This window comes from Dermochelys coriacea, chromosome 6 (assembly GCF_009764565.3).
Source record: "Dermochelys coriacea isolate rDerCor1 chromosome 6, rDerCor1.pri.v4, whole genome shotgun sequence".
In the NCBI taxonomy this organism is placed as follows: domain Eukaryota; kingdom Metazoa; phylum Chordata; order Testudines; family Dermochelyidae; genus Dermochelys; species Dermochelys coriacea.
The window spans coordinates 99,478,951-99,496,041 of NC_050073.1; the positions used below are offsets into that span (position 1 = coordinate 99,478,951).

The 17,091-nt window shown below is 42.8% G+C and overlaps 1 protein-coding gene across 4 annotated transcripts in view; it reads right to left on the reverse strand.

Moving 5' to 3' along the window:
* Positions 1-17,091, reverse strand: part of ITPK1 (inositol-tetrakisphosphate 1-kinase) — a 218,685-nt gene that overhangs the window by 82,796 nt on the left and 118,798 nt on the right. The window lies entirely within an intron of this gene.

Consider the following 17,091-nt stretch of genomic DNA (forward strand, 5'->3'; position numbering starts at 1 on the left):
CTGCTGAATTCCAGAGCAGCACTGCCCAAGAGGGAGACACGGGGCAGTTCTCTAACTTAACTAATAATTTCCCATGTGGTACCATGTTAAATGCTTTACTAAGTCCAGATTGACTTTTTTAGACAAGAAAACTGAATCTGTTATCTTATCAAAGACAGATATCAAGTTACGCTGGCATTATCTACCTTTAGTAAATCCACGTTGCATTTTATCCCATTTTCTGTTTACTTCCATGTCTAATTATTCTTTCCTTCAAACACTTGTTTTAAAGTCTTAAAAGTATGTAAGGTCAGACTAACAGGTCTGTAGTTGCCTGGATCATTTTTTTGCTCCCCTTTCTTAAAAATAGGTACATCATTAGCTATTCTCCAGTCACAAAATGCCACCTCCAATTTGATAGATTTATTAAAAATCCTTGCTACCAGACTTGCGATTTCACGTCAGTTCTTTCAGTATTCTGGGCTGGAGATTATCCAGTTGTCCCATCTTGAGTACATTAAACTCTGAGTTTTGCTTCCACCTCAAATGTTGTAATTTCTATTTCTATACACTCATTTCATTAGATATCCCGTCTTAGTCCCCATGTTGTACATTATTATCCTTTTTGAAAATTTAGGCAAACTCTTCATTTAGTTTTTGGCCATACCTACATTATCCTTAATCTTTACCCCATCCTCACTGCATAGCAGCCCTGTTTTTTCTCTTGTTCTCTTTTGGTTTATATGGCTAAAGAACCTTTTGCTATTTATTTTAATTTTCCTTTGCAAAATTCAGCCTTGACTTTTGACAATTCTCATTTTATTCCTGCACTTTTTGACCACCAAGACGTAGCTTTCTTCACTGATCAACCCCTTTTTCCACTCCTCATAGGCTCTCTGCGTACTCCTAATTCCTTTTTTGAGGTGTTTCTTCATCCAGTTAGGCCTGGAACCCTTCTCTGCAAGTTTTTTCCCTTGGATACAAATTTCAGACAGTTTTTGTACCTTTGACTTAAAGAAATTCCAAAACTCCTACATATTTAAGTCCCTGAGCTCTTCAGTTCAGTTGACTAGTTCCCTTCATTTCTCAGTCTTGCCATTTGAACTTTAAAACCTTAGTCACTGACCCGTTGTTGATTAATACTTAGTCCTGCCTTGAGTGCAGGGGACTGGACTAGATGACCTCCGAGGTCCCTTCCAGTTCTATGAGTCTATCCTTCCATTTATTTTAAAATAAATCAGCGTGTGATCACTCACAATCCAAGGCTATTTTCCATAACCAGCTCTTTGATAATGTTCTCACTACTTACTAATACCAAGTCTAAAAAGCATCACCTCTTGTTGGTACAGTGACCTTTTCATGAAGAAATCTGTTGGCTATCACACACAGGAATAACTGAGTCCTCCCTAGTATCATTTGTTCTCCAATCTATATCTGGGAATTTAAAGTCTCCTATAACAAATCCTGGTAGTATGCATCTCTCTAATAATATTAGAGAGATCTCTGTCTCTATCCAAATCTGACCCTGGAGGTCTATCGCAAACCCCTCACACTACTCCAATAGAACCTCTGTTACAATCCATTTTAAGTGATTTTGACCCAAACTGATTCTGTTTGACACATGCTATCACTTCTGATTTCTTTACAGTCTACTTTATCATTGGATGTACAATGCTACTCCACTACCTTTGCCTTTCTATCTTTCCTGAACAGCCCATGTGTCACCTACTGCTGCCATCAACCCTTTCCATGCCCATTTCCCTTTCCTACTGCCTTTTTTACCATATTCTGCCAGGATTCTGCTGTGCATGCATCATTTCTGGAGCTTTGAGTTATTGAAAAACTCCCACTGACTTCACTGTGAATGGATTTGACCATCCGGGTTTGTCTACACGAAATTAAAAATCCGTGGCTGGCCCATACCAGCTGACTCAGGCTCACAGGGCTCAGGCTGGGGGGCTGTTTAATTGCACTGTAGACTTTCAGGCTCTGGGACACTTTCACCTTGCAGGGTCCTAGAGCTCGGGCTCCAGCCCAAGCCCAAACGTCTACACCACAATTAAACAGTCCCGCAGCCCAAGTCCAGCTCAGCTGACATGGGCCAGCCGTGGGTGTCTAATTGCAGTGTAGATATACCTTCAAGCTGTAAGCTCCACAGCGCAGAGACCTTGTTATTTTTCTACCACCTGACAAGCACCATGCACACTCCCGTTGCACTGTGAAATGATATTCTCTAGCCAAAGCATCAGCAACTCTGCATCTCTGATGGATATAATATAGAGGGGCAGGAGTGAGTATGTATAAGAAAAGCAAAGACATACCAGTCATCTTCCGATACTAGCAAGAGGGAAAGTATTGTGGCAAATACACTTCTGCATGCTCATTTTCCCTTGACAACCACCCTAGGCTTAAGGATAGTTAATTTCCTATCAAAACCAGAGGAGTTAGATTTTAAAATAAAGCCAGGATGCAGGCTAAACAAAGAGGGTCTAATCAAAAAGGTCTCCCTTCCGCCAACCACCTCACCTGACATGCTCTAGAGCACGGGCCTCAAACTCAAATGACCACGAGGGCCACATGAGGACTAGTACATTGGCCCGAGGACCGCACCACTGACCACCACCCCCGCTGCCCCGGCCCCTGCCCCACTTCCTCCCTACCCCCATTCCAACCCCTTCCCTGAAATCCCCACCCCAACTCCACCCCCTCCCTGTCCCCAGGGGATGCAGGAGGGAAGCAGGGTGCGGCAGGTGGCTCAGGGCAGTGGGTTGGAGTGCAGGTGGTGTGCGGCAGGGGGCTCAGGGCAGGGGGTCAGGGTACAGGAGGAATGTGGAGTGCAGCAGTGGGTTCAGGGCAGGGGGGTCGGCTGCAGGAGAGGTTTGGGGGGCGGGTCCAGCTCTCTGCCTGCCCTGCCCCCGCACTGCTCTGGGAAGCGGCCAGGACCTGGGGCCAGGGGTCTGTGTGTTGCCCTGGCCGCTCTTCCAGGTATCTCCCTCAAAGCTCCCATTGGCCAGGAACCGGGGGGGGGGGGGGGGGGCGGGCGCCGCAGGGAGCTGGCGGGCTGCAGAAAATAACCCTGTGTGTTTGAGACCCGTGTTCTAGAGATCTGAGAACCAGCTGTCCAGACTGGCAGAGCCGAGGCGTCAGAAAGAGCTCTTGAATGGAGTAGAATTTGAAGTGAACACCAGGACTCCATGCCAGCAAGATGTTATTTTAAAGCAATTTTACTGCAACAGCAAAAAGCTTGTCCCAAATGCAACCATCCTCAGCATTTTATGTCTGCTAAAGCAGACTGCGGAGCCTTTCATGAGCCCAAAGGCAGCCACTAGAAGAGTTTCACATGAGTTTATAAAAATAACCATATTGGACCTTAGGGCCACACTGCAATTGTTTGCAATCTAGTTTGGTGTCAACAGGCTCGATCCTGAAGACAATGGGAGTTTTGTTTAAATAAGGACTTTGGGACTGAGCCAAATAAATTTGTTTAGAAAAAATGAGTTTGGCTCCAATAACCTTATTATTTAAACCTAACATTTTGCCTATTGGTCAAAAAGCACCTCAAAGTAGTACAACAGAATCTCCCATCTATTTACCTTCTTTATTTGGAACATTTTTAGCTGTCACAACCTTGGCTCTGTCCTCCTTCTTATCCTGTCAAAGCTTATCTGCCTTGGCATCTTCAGAAGAATTCAATAATACCTTCCAGCGACGTTTTTTCTCTCTGCCCAGATGCGGCACCACATGAGGCTCTCAGACACGTGAGGGCACAGAGCTCTGATCAGAGATTGCAAGAGGGAATGCTTCATTTAACCAAGGGCTTGTCTACACACCCAATTAGACTGTGACAAACTGGGGTGTGAATCTACCCTGCACTAGCTTGCTGCAGTCTAACTGTCTATTTACACCCTGATGACGCATGTTAACAGTTCCTTGAGGCGCTTTGAGCCAGCCTGATCAAAGCGCTCTAACGAACTGTTAGCACACGTTAGCAGGGTACACACAGACAGTTAGATCTCAGGAGGCTAACGTGGTGGAAGTTCACATCCCAACTTGCCATAGTCTAAATGTACGTGTAGACAAGCCTTTAGATGAGTTGATGGTCCTGAGTTTGTGTAAATAAAGTAAAACACAAAAAAAGACCTGTTACCTAACAAGAATCATCATGGCCATGATTTAAGGAAGCATCCTTAGTCACAAAAGCACTTACACATGTGTTTATGTCCTATTTAAGTAAACAGGACTTAAGCATACTATATACTGAAGCAAGGGAGTATCCATTAAAGAGGTTGAAACATGATGCAATGAAAGTGGAAGTCTTTAGAGTTTGAAGGAACACCCCTGTCCTCATGCCATGAACTTTGGTTCCCCTGCTTTTGAAAAAAATACAAATAAATCTATTCACCATTACCAGGTGAGGAGAGTGGAAGAATGCCAGGAGTGCACACACTACTAACACATATGAGCTTCAAAAAAGGGAACAGATGAGGAGATGGGATAGGAACCATCAAAGACAGATCACAGCTCCCAACAAATCAAAAGCTTGGGGAGTCCAGCTGGTCCCCTCATCTCATCTACATTCATTTCTACAAAAATCACCTTGCACTTTCCTTCTCTGTGCTTTACCAAAAGTTTATTGCCAACTGCAGACTAGCGGCCAGGCAACAACCTAGATTACAGCCAAGCTCTACGATACAACCGCATTCGCTCCAACCCCTCAGACAGAGACAAACACCTACAAGATTTCTATCAAGCGTTCTTACAACTAAAATACCCACCTGCTGAAGTGAAGAAACAGATTGACAGAGTCAGAAGAGTACCCAGAAGTCATCTACTACAGGACAGGCCCAACAAAGAAAACAACAGAATGCCACTAGCCATCACCTTCAGCCCCCAACTAAAACCTCTCCAACGCATCAAGTATCTACAACCTATCCTGAAGGACGACCCATCACTCTCACAGATCTTGGGAGACAGGCCAGTCCTTGCTTACAGACACCCCCCCAACCTGAAGCAAATACTCACCAGCAACCACACACCACACAACAGAACCACTAACCCAGGAACCTATCCTTGCAACAAAGCCCGTTGCCAACTGTGTCCACATATCTATTCAGGGGACACTATCATAGGGCCTAATTACATCAGCCACACTATCAGAGGCTCGTTCACCTGCGCATCTACCAATATGATATATGCCATCATGTGCCAGCAATGCCCCTCTGCCATGTACATTGGCCAAACTGGACAGTCTCTACGTAAAAGAATAAATGGACACAAATCAGACGTCAAGAATTATAACATTCAAAAACCAGTTGGAGAACATTTCAATCTCTCTGGTCACTCGATTACAGACCTAAAAGTGGCAATTCTTCAACAAAAAAGCTTCAAAAACAGACTCCAACAAGAGACTGCTGAATTGGAATTAATTTGCAAACTGGATACAATTAGCTTAGGCTTGAATAAAGACTGGGAGTGGATGGGTCATTACACAAAGTAAAACGATTTCCCCATGTTTATTCCCCCACCGTTCCTCACACGTTCTTGTCTACTGCTGGAAATGGCCCACCTTGATCATCACTACAAAAGGATTTCCCCCCCGCTCTCCTGCTGAGAATAGCTCACCTTACCTGATCACTGTCCTTACAGTGTGTATGGTAACACCCATTGTTTCATGTTCTCTGTGTATATAAATCTCCCCACTGTATTTTCCACTGCATGCATCTGATGAAGCGAGCTGTAGCTCACGAAAGCTTATGCTCAAATAAATTTGTTAGTCTCTAAGGTGCCACAAGTACTCCTTTTCTTTTTGAGGAGATTTAGGATTCCTGACAATATTTTGAATGGGCTCCATCTCTGGGCTGGAATTCAGCCTGACCCAGACAACATGTATGTTTTTCTCATGCCAATCTTTGACAAAACAAAAACAAACAAGAAGAAACAACTTCTGAGCAGATCCTCCTTTATTTAGATTTCAGGCCTGGCATTTACTTATGCTCTGTACCAAGTTTGGCACTGGCAGGAGCCCAACAAGGAAACCGGTATTCAAAGATACACCCACTATTTCCAGTTCTATATCAGAGGGCTCTGGATGAAATGCTTATTCTGGTTCATGTGTGTGGGTGGGAGGAGGGGGAACAAACAGGCTAGGGTTGCTTGACATCTTATCTGAAAAGGTAACAGGGGGAGGATTAGCCACTACAATTCTGTTTTAAAAGACCTGGGGTACAGTGAATTGACACATCCATACCTGTAAATATCAGCTGTTAGATGCTAAGAGATGACGGATGAGCCATTTACTGCATCTGGATAACTTTTTGGTTTTTACAAAATCCCCCTATATTACATATACATTAACCATGGCAGCAATAATACTTCGTGTTTTCCCATTTTCACAAGCTATATTCTTCAATACACCTTTATGAAGTAGATCAGCATTTTACAAGAGGGGGAATGGATGTAAAGAGATGCTTAGGAACTTGTCTAACGCCACAGAAAAAGTTAACAGCAGACTCAGGACTAAACTACAGGACTTCCTCGCTCCCTGCCTTGTGCTCAGACTCTCCTCCTCTACTTCCTTCAGTCTTCACACTCACACAGACCCTTTGTTTTTGCTTTTTAAGGACACACGATCAACCTTAAAATTCTGATTGTTTTTTAAACATACTATGATTATACGGAATATCTGAGATAACTAGAAACAAAGAAAAAATATATTCTTCTGTGGTTTTCTGGTTCACTGTGCATTGGACAGCAACCTTGTGAGTAATCAGTTTCATTGTTTTTCCCAGAATAGCAAGTCAAGGCAAGATTTGTAAAAGATTAGGTGCCTGCCTAAAGATGCAGTTAAGAACCTATCGATATTTTCAAAAACCTAATTCTCATTGGATCTGCATCTTCAGGCTTTTAAATACATAGGCGCCAAGTTTCTAATCTGACAGGGGGTGCTCCCCCCTCCAGCTCCACCCAGGCCTCCCCCAAGAACGCTGCACTTTCACTCCCCCCACCCCACAGTGCCTCCTGACTGCGCGAAACAGCTGTTTTGCGGTGGGCAGAAGGCGCTGAGAGGGAAGGGGAAGAGCTGATTGGTGGGGTCTGCGCCTATGCTTAAATACCTTCAAAAATTTGGTGCTCAGTGTCTAATCCTGCAAACACCTATGCATGTGAGATACTCATGCACATATGCGTTTGCAAGATTGAGCCTTTACTTAATTTCACCTGTGTGTGTGTGTGGGGGGGGGTGTCTTTCACACTATGACATGAGAGAGAAAATGGGAAGAAGTGTCTGTGAAACCACAAAAGTTGGTAGGTGGACTCAGAAGCAGGTGTAGTATTTTAAACTATTTTTAACTCAACTTTTAAAAAAAATTATAAGACTACAGATTGGTGGTTTCCCTCTAATTCCTCAATAACTCTTATTTTCCTGTGTTACACAAAAGCAAAGACAGAAGATCACTTTTGCCTTTCAAAGAGTTTGCGGCCTTGTAACTTTTAGGGCACAGGCTGGAGATTCGGAGTGTGCAGAAGAGTTATGGGCTGGATGTAAGGAAAGGATAAATTTCATCCTGCCCATCCATTAGCAAAGAAAGCCACTGGCATCATCACCTAAAGGATGTCCCAAAACTGCCATTCCACTGGAAGTGAGGACTTCTGATGAAAGCAACTGCTCCAGCAGGAACAGAAGTCTGGAAAACGCATGAAAATTTTCTAGCTAGGGCCCATGGTCTAGGAATATAGGAAAACAAGAGCACCAGCTGCTCCTGGCAAGTTTGGGGTGAGAGGGTTCAGAAGAAGAGACAGTAGAAACTATAAAAACCAAACCAGAAGTAAAGCTTATACACTTAAAATGCTCACAGATAACAGAAACCTGCATGTAGGGAGAGATGGTGATTTAGCTTTTCAGAAGGCTGATGTAACAGAATCTAGTAACAAAAAAGAAGCTCAGGAGGACAAATTAAACAAGCCTGTGGATCTTCTACCACATACACTATTGTCCTGAATCTGTCAAACTAGAATGGAGTTCCAGTAAATAAATCTGCCCATGTCCCTGTATAGTGAAGAGAGGCATCTGGTTAGTGTTCCGTTCTAATCAGAACATAATGAGGTTTCCCTAGTCACAGCCTTTTACACAAGACAAAACAGATACGCTGGCTTGTCAGAGTTGTAAACTTTGCTTGGAATGTAGGAGCAGGGGTGGCCATCTCACTAAGAGAACGTGAGGATTTTTTTGCTAGCAAAAAATATTCATTGGAGCATCGGCGTTTAAATTGCCATAGCATTCAGAGAGCCTATGTATTCCCAGCCTGACCTGGTGGGGGTGCTCGGTTTCTCTCTCTTGCTCCAGGCTTCCATAAGTCAGACAGGAGCCACAAAGGACTGAGGAAAATTCTGATCAGACAACACTCCCTCCACATTAGATCAATCTCCGCAGCAGACCTGAAATGGTCCTACTCTGTCTAAAAAAAAACTCGAAGGCCTAAAGTTGCTCCAGATGCAGTCTTGCTCCTTTAACTCCTCTGTTGAGGCATTATGGTAGCAGGACCAGGCATCCTGGAACTGCTCTCTCCAACAAGAAAAGGAGTACTTGTGGCACCTTAGAGACTAACAAATTTATTAGAGCATAAGCTTTCGTGAGCTATAGCTCACTTCATCGGTAGCTCACGAAAGCTTATGCTCTAATAAATTTGTTAGTCTCTAAGGTGCCACAAGTACTCCTTTTCTTTTTGCGAATACAGACTAACACGACTGCTACTCTGAAATCTCTCCAACAAATAATTCATTAGTAACCCACCAAATCGTAGGGCCTCCAGGTCAGCTGAATAGTTTTTAGCTCTCACTAACATCTCTGCCCTAAAGCTTGAATGCAAAATTAATCAGGAGTGACGACTCCCTACTGATCTCTACCCTCCCAGAATGAAGGACCTGATACAAAGCCTAGACAATGGAAAGACTTCCTTGCCCAAGATGTTCACTTCCACTGATGTCACTGGACCCTGGATCAGGTCCCTTTTTCAGGATGGGTAGAGATCATTAGGTCGTCATCTCTCATCACTAACACAGTGGAGGGCAATTTGCAGCAGGGGTCCCATCTGCACAGCACACCTTTACAGACTCAAATGTGGCTGGCAGAAGTCCAGCTGTGACACGGGGCCAGAAAGGGTTACACTACCAGCAGGCTAATTGACCCAGATTCAACCTTTAGAGACATATTAGTAGATGACATTTTGATTTTTTGTGTGTTTACATATATGTTAGAGGTTGTCAATGTCACCAAACAGTTCCTGTCTATCCCTGTATTATGTTAATTCAGAGATCAAAAGAAGACGTTAACATTTAAAAGAACTGTGAATGTAGCAATATCACTGTTTTAATTTCTCTGAAGTATACAGCAAACTACCTATAAATGGCGGTAGATAGGCAACTTCTTTATTTTAATCCATGTAGCTAATTACCGATAGGTCATGCTTAGGAAATAGGAGGTTACTTCAAAAACACTATTCTTCAGCAAGGAACACCTGCTGTCAAGAGGCTATCATAGCCTGCCAGTGATCTATATAAAGAAATCTTGGGCCCTGCTCCTTTCATCTCGCATCTGCTTAAGCTTCAACTAGGGAAGTTTAAGTAATAAACCGACTGAAAATGGTGAGGACTATTTGTTTGTTTCTTTGAGGGGCTTGTAGCTGAAGGAACAGACCCCAACAGCTGACTTCCACATCTGCTACGCAAGTCCAGTTTCATTCTGGATCACTTGGATATTAAATATTTGAACATTGGACTATAATCTAATGAACTAATTCTGGAAAGGACTTTTTGCAATTCTAAAGCTCACCATCTCTACTATGAAACTGACTTAAGAACTCTATTCATGTCTTTCAGAGTAGCAGCCGTGTTAGTCTGTATTCGCAAAAAGAAAAGGAGTACTTGTGGCACCTTAGAGACTAAAATTTATTAGAGCATAAGCTTTCGTGAGCTACAGCTCACTTCATCGGATGCATTATGGAAAGCTTATGCTCTAATAAATTTGTTAGTCTCTAAGGTGCCACAAGTACTCCTTTTCTATTCATGTCTGTATGTATAATGATTTTTTAACCAATACTCTTAAAATAAATTTTGGTTAGTTAATAAAAACTGACCGTAAGCGTGTACTTGGGTAAAATCTACAATATTCATTAACCAGGAGGGTAATGTGTCCGATCCTTTTGAATTGATATATCTGAATATCATTCAGAACTTTGCTAAGATGCACTTCCACCCTTTGTATCTCGTTCACCAGAAAGAAAAAAAAAAAACACCGATTTTTTTTTTTTTAATAGAACCACAACCAGGAAGCAGCACAGTCTAGTGGATACAACACTAGATGAGAAGTCAGGAACCACAAACTGATCCTGGCTCTGCTAACCTGCTGTGTGTTCACAGGCAAGTCACATCACCTCTCTGTGCCTCAGTTTCTACATCTGAGAAGTACTTTGAGTTCAATTAATCAAAAGCATTTCAGTATTACTATTGTAACTTGCCTCTATGAGCCCATTCCAGTCACAGCTACTGCAGACTCATAGTAGAGTTATCGTCAGAGATGGGGGAAAGAACCAAGCGCATCCCCTTATAATAAAGGATTCCACTTCGATTTTATATAGATCGTCCATAGATCTCAAAGTGCTTTACAAAAGAGGTCTGTCTCCTTACTCCCATTTTACAGATGGGAAATGAGGCATGGGGAGGGAAGGGATTAAAGCAGGGGTGGAAAACCTGTGGCTCTGGAGCCACATGCGACTCTTCAGAAGTTAATATGTGGCTCCTTGTATAGGCACCGACTCTGGGGCTGGAGCTACAGGCGCCAACTTTCCAATGTGCTGGGGGGTGCTCACTGCTCAACCCCTGGCTCTGCCACAGGCCCTGCCCCCACTCCACCCCTTCCCCTGAGCCTGCCATGCCCTCACTCCTCCCCAGAGCCTCCTGCATGCCACGAAACAACTGATCGGGAGATGAGGAGAGGGAGTGAGAGGCACTGATCAGCGGGGCTGCCGGTGGGCAGGAGGCGCTTGGAGCAGAGTGGGGGAGCGGATGGGGGGGGCTGCTGACATATTACTATGGCTCTTTGGCAATGTACACTGATAAATAGGACTCCTTCTCAATCTTAGGTTGGCCACCCCTGGATTAAAGGATTAGAAAACATGCCTTATAATGATAGACTCAAGGAGTTCAACCTGTTTAGTTCAATGCAGAGAAGGTTAAGGAGTGACTTGATCACAGTCTATAAAAGGTACCTAACTTGGGGAACAGAAATTTGATAACAGACAGTTCTCCAATTGAATAGAAAAAAAGATATAAGATCCAAGCTGAAGCTAGAAAAGTTTAGACTATAAACAAAGGTGCAACTTTTACCACTGGGGGTAATGAACCACTGGAACACTTTACCAAGGGTTGTGATGGATTTTCCATCACTGATAATTTTTCTCTCAAGATCAGATGTTTTTCTAAAAGGACAGAATCCAGTTCAAACTGGAATTAACTCAGGGCAGCCCTATGGCCCATATCATACAAGAGGTCAGACTAGATGATCACAGTGGTCACTTCTGGCCCTATGATTAGAGCTAAGATTACATCACGGAGGTTGCGGAAGTCACAGAATCCGTGACTTCCAGTGACCACCGTGACATTGGGGACCCTGCAGGAGCCCAGCTGCCACAAGCAGCCATGCCGTGCTGGGCTGCCCCCCCCCCCCCCGCAGCTCCCAGCTGTTGCCATTGGCAGCAGAGGGACCCCAGAGCTACTCAGTAGCCATGGTGGGGGCGGGGAAGCCCCCTACAGCTACCAGCCTATGGTGTCAGAGGGACCCTGGAGCTGCTTAGCGCTGGCAGGGGGTCCCCCGCAGCTCCCCTGCCACTGCGGGTGGCAGGCCCCACCCCAGCCCCCGCTCCAGCCCCACTGGGCAGCAGGGGAACCCCTCCCAGTCACTGGGCAATGGGGTCCCTGAAGCTCCCAGCCGCTGTGAGGGGGCAGGGTGCTGGACCCTCCTCCTTCCCCACTTTGTCAGAGATGTTTCTAGTAAAAAAGTCAGGGACAGGTCATGGCTTCCGTGATTTTTTGTTTATTGCCTGTGACCAGTCCATGACTTTTACTAAAAATATCCATGACAAAATTGTAGCCTTACCCATGGTCTATGAAAAGTGACTCATCCAAGGTCACCCAGCAAAGCAGTGGCCAAGCCAGAAACTGAACCCAGGTATCTGGAGTCTCAGTCCAATGCCGTATTCACTAGGTCACACTGCTTGCAAGAAGCAGATATCATCAAAAAGAGAAGCTATATTAGATATTAACTTCACTGAATGAAGAAACATTCCCCGTCAAGAAACAATGACGGGGAAGAGGAGAGCACAGCGAGTTCCTTTCATGCATTTTTGGATTTTTCACTATTATTTTTATTTGTGGTTAAATTTAATACTCCTAAAAATGAAGGCCTCAAAGGCAGTACCTAGAGCCAAATATTTTGCAAGTTTCCACACATAGTTGAGTCAATGTTCCTCAGTCCTGGTCTGCAGAAGCCCTCCTGGAACACTTTCAGAGAAGGTTAATCATTGTGAATAGAGCAAACCTGTATGGTAGTTCAGTGAAGTGCACAAAATAGGGAACTAGGAGACCACCAGTGACATTATCTAGGATTTAAACTCTAGAGATGCTAGTCCAGCACACTAACTGACTGTATCCCGACTCCTCACTCCTGCAGGTCTGGTTTTACACAATATGATGATACTCAACATTTATTCTGCGCTTTTCATTTAGTTTACAAGGCTCCTAGCAAAGTAGCTCATTCAACTAATCTTGTGCATTAAATCCCAATACCGAGGGATAGCAGTTTGTGGATTTATACTTTATCTGACCTAGGGAGGTGCTCCCTGATACTTCCCTCGGTCTCTAATTTCTGGTCTGGAAAACGAATATAAAGTGTTCCTGCTGAAAGAGCATTTTCTAACTATACATAGCCTGGATGAACAAGTCTCATTATTGGTTAATATGTCAGATGGCAAGCAAAGGGCATTATTTACTGTTATGCTGGCATATGCCTCAGACACGGCAGTAAGTACCAGATTTCTTTCAATAGCATTTGACACTATCCAAATTCAGACTATTATGGTAAATTACTTCAGACTTATTATCAGACTATTTTAGATTAATTTAATAAGGATCATAATACGGTTTTCCTGTTCTATAGTGCTGCTTATAAGAAGATTTCAAAGCACTTTACAGTTAATTAAACCTCAACAGCAATGGTGTAAATATTAAATCCATTTTACAGATGGTTAAACTGAGGCATCGAGAGAAAGTGACAGCAAGACAGAAGCAGATCTAGAAATAGAAACCAGAAGCCCTAACTTCTAGTTATGTTGTTATCTAATCTCTGGGCTATGTTTGGTCCTTGTCCCCATATACATATTGAAGTTAGATTAAGAATACCAAGATAACAGACTCAATTTGCTCTCTGCCCCATCAGGAGAATGCAGTGTTGTTGGAGACAGGCAGCTCTGTGAAAAATAACTAACGGAACTGAATAGCACAGATGTCTATCCAGCACAAAAACAATTAATCATGATGCAAGTTCCACAAATAAAAACCTGATGTTAAGTTATACATTCCTCAGCCAGTGCTTCATTGGTACTTCACATATGACATGCAATGATCACTGACCGTGTCCTCACATTTATACATTAATTATCATGACTCAAACATATCTTCAGTTACAGTCACTGATTTGATCGGTGACTCATTACTTTACATTGTGCATGAAATTAAGACCAAGTCAATAAGGGACACTGCAAACTCCCAAGAAATGCTTAGGAGCATGTATAGGGATGAGGGGAAGCTGGGGGAGATGTAAATCAACAAACACTAGAGAGAGCAGTAAGGTCTCTTCTGTTTGTCCCAACCTCTAGAGAGATGTTTGAAATCATGTGGTACACCAAGCAGAAGTAAAATGCTGAGTGACTAGCATCCCAAATGTACAGATAACAAGTGCTGTAGAATAACCTCAGGGAAAATACACCTTGTCCATGGGATTCATTGGAACAGTTCATAGTGAGTTCCTCCCAGTTTTTACAAACAGGGACTTAACTAGGCTGTGAGATATTTAATACTGAGTACATTGGATTACCCATAGGTCCGGGATAATTAATGGTCCAAACACATCCCGGAGAAGAGGAGTCAAAGGAGGAGAAAAATCTCCCTCACACAGACGCACAGTTCTGAGCTGAGAACTTTGGTCAAGAACATAATTTGACAATTTAGTAATTTAGGAATGAAATAAGGAGACCATATGGCATTCACATGAATAATAGGCAGCTGATTGCAGATTTATAAATGGAAGGCCACAGTAGCATACATCAGCAAAACACAGGCTCTGAATGCAACCATCTCTTAGCTACTACGTAGCTGAAGTCAGACAGTTCTGCAAACAGATCTGACACTACCGAGTATATATATCCCCACTTACCACAGTAGGACAGGAGCAATATACCTATTGGTTCTTCGCTGTACCATGAATAAACATTAAATTATTCAAAACAATACACTGAGCCCTAATTTCTTAAACTATCCACTAAGTAATCCAGCTTGTATATACAGATCTGACACTACCGAGTATATATATCCCCACTTACCACAGTAGGACAGGAGCAATATACTTATTGGTTCTTCGCTGTACCATAACAAACATTAAATTATTCAAAACAATACACTGAGCCCTAATTTCTTAAACTATCCACTAAGTAATCCAGCTTGTATATACAGATAGGTTGTCAGCACAGTGTAGTGTAGTCTGAGCAACATGTAAATCAGTCATTAAGACATAAACCAAAAAGCAATTTAGCTCTAACACCAGGAGTCAGGTTTCCAGCCTAATGAGCTTTACCACAGTAATACTGTAATAGGTGGCGACTGTTCAGCCCACCCACTGGAGGTCTGCCCCCCCTTGCTAGTGAAGATAGCACAAAGTGCACCATCTTCTTTAGCAAGGTGGGCAGGGAAAGTGTGGCAAACAAAGGGCTAGAGAACTGATGGAGCAGGATAACTGAGGAGCTATGGTCAAGTAATGAGATCAAGAGGTTGCAAAGAACTGGTCATGGAGCTAAAGTATGAACCCACCATTTGTATTCTGGAAATGACTGGAGATAAAATGTATTCTCAACAGATTACTCTTATCACTTCCACGGACACTTTCCTAACAAAACAATTATATGGTCAATGGCAGCAGGGGCTGGAGAGGGATTTTTTTTTAAATTATTTCAGTGGTAAAGACAAGGTAACAAGATACAATAGAATTAAAAATGCCAAAAAGCATTTAACAAATCAACTAAAGCAAGGGCTTCAACTTGGAGATGTCACTTCATCCCAACTCCAACTCCACAGCACGCAAGCCACATATACAAGATAGCACCCCATTAACTTCTCAATCTCCACATTAAGAACAGAGTGCATATTCCTTTGTTTTGTTTATTTGATACTGGATCCTTCATCTTGGTATTTAGATGCCAGTTTTAAGAAAAGATTCTCCCATATTTATACTCTTGGTGCCCTTCCTTTCAAAACCCAACGATTAGAAACTGTCTTATTTATTTAAGAGCTATTAAATACACTGAGCTCACTGAACAAAGATCAACCTTCTCGTGCACAAGAACATCAATTAAGAGTTCTGGTTAAGGAATAAAATAACCTGGATTTCAGATACTAATTGGAATGGGTTTCCCTTATTTAACCGACTTTCATCTTGGTGGTCCGCAAAAAGAATAGTTTCTATTAGTGATATAGTCTCAGCTACAGATATGTGGGGACCAGGAGCTGCAAGACAGTAACTCAGTTTAGTATCATGGTCAACCACTACTTTTCTCCATAGGAAATTAGGTATAAATCTAAACTACAGTATTTGTTATATACATTTAAAAAAAAAAATCAGTGAAGTGAACAAATAATGCATGGAAATCTCTCCATATTTTATATACATACACATGCGTGTAGATGTATTTATAAAACTGCTTAGTTTCACGTATTTTCTCTTTCCTGTGGATTCCACAGCAACCGATGAAGATCTCTGCTAAAGTCTAATGCTGGAAACCCTCTCTGATCTTCCCTTTCCCTTAGGAATCACAAAGGTACACATGCTCTGTCTTTTCTAACAGCTAGAATTTTCAACAATTAATTAGTTATCTTTGGGCAGTTGTCTTTTGGCTGAACTTCTGGTTCTGCAATTGAGGTTGCCTGTGTATATCCTGGGGAGGAAGAGAAACCCAAACCCTGTATTTTGCAACTCCTTAATCTCAGCAACGGATCGCTGAGTCCATATATCAACCTGCTGAATCTCTAGCAGGAGTTCACCTAGAATATATTCACTTGGGACTAAGGGATGAGCCAGCACATCTTACAGTACTATTTTATAATGTGTAATATTTAGTGTACTGAGAGGCAGCAAGACATACAGGAATAAACATGGGATTGGGAAACATGACATAGTGAATTCTAATCCTAGCTCTGACCAACTCAGTGGGTGGCCTTGGGCACATCTCAAACTGTCTATGCCTCAGTTTCCCCATTTGCAGAGTGAGGATAATACTTCCCTCACACAGGTGTTGTGAGGATTAATTAATTAGTTGATGTTTGAGAAAATCAAGTGCCAAGGAGAGGCATTTGCAATCTCCCCCACCTCCAAATCTTCTCTCAGTAACTCCTACAATTTCCAAGCGCAAAAGGTAATGAACATCTCTCTTACTCTGTGATAAATATTCATCTTCTCCTCAATGAATCAGAACACTAGAGGGGAGATCCCTGGAAATCAAACTTTTTATTTCACATAAGAGTTTGACCAAGGCAGGAGAAGGGGGAAGATTTTTTAACTCATTAAGCAGAGCAGAGAAAACACCCTTTCCTATGAGTGCAAAGCTGCCAAAGTTGTATGGTTTGTGGTTTTTAAAGCTGATTCAACAGCACACACAGCAATTTCTTGTGATGCTGTGTTGAATGTTGCCTCTCTCTTTGAAAGAAAAACATGCATCATTGCTCAAAGTCACCAGCTAGAAACAATTCCTTTTAAAGCTGTGAACTTGTCAGCATTCCCATTACTAATGGGAGGAG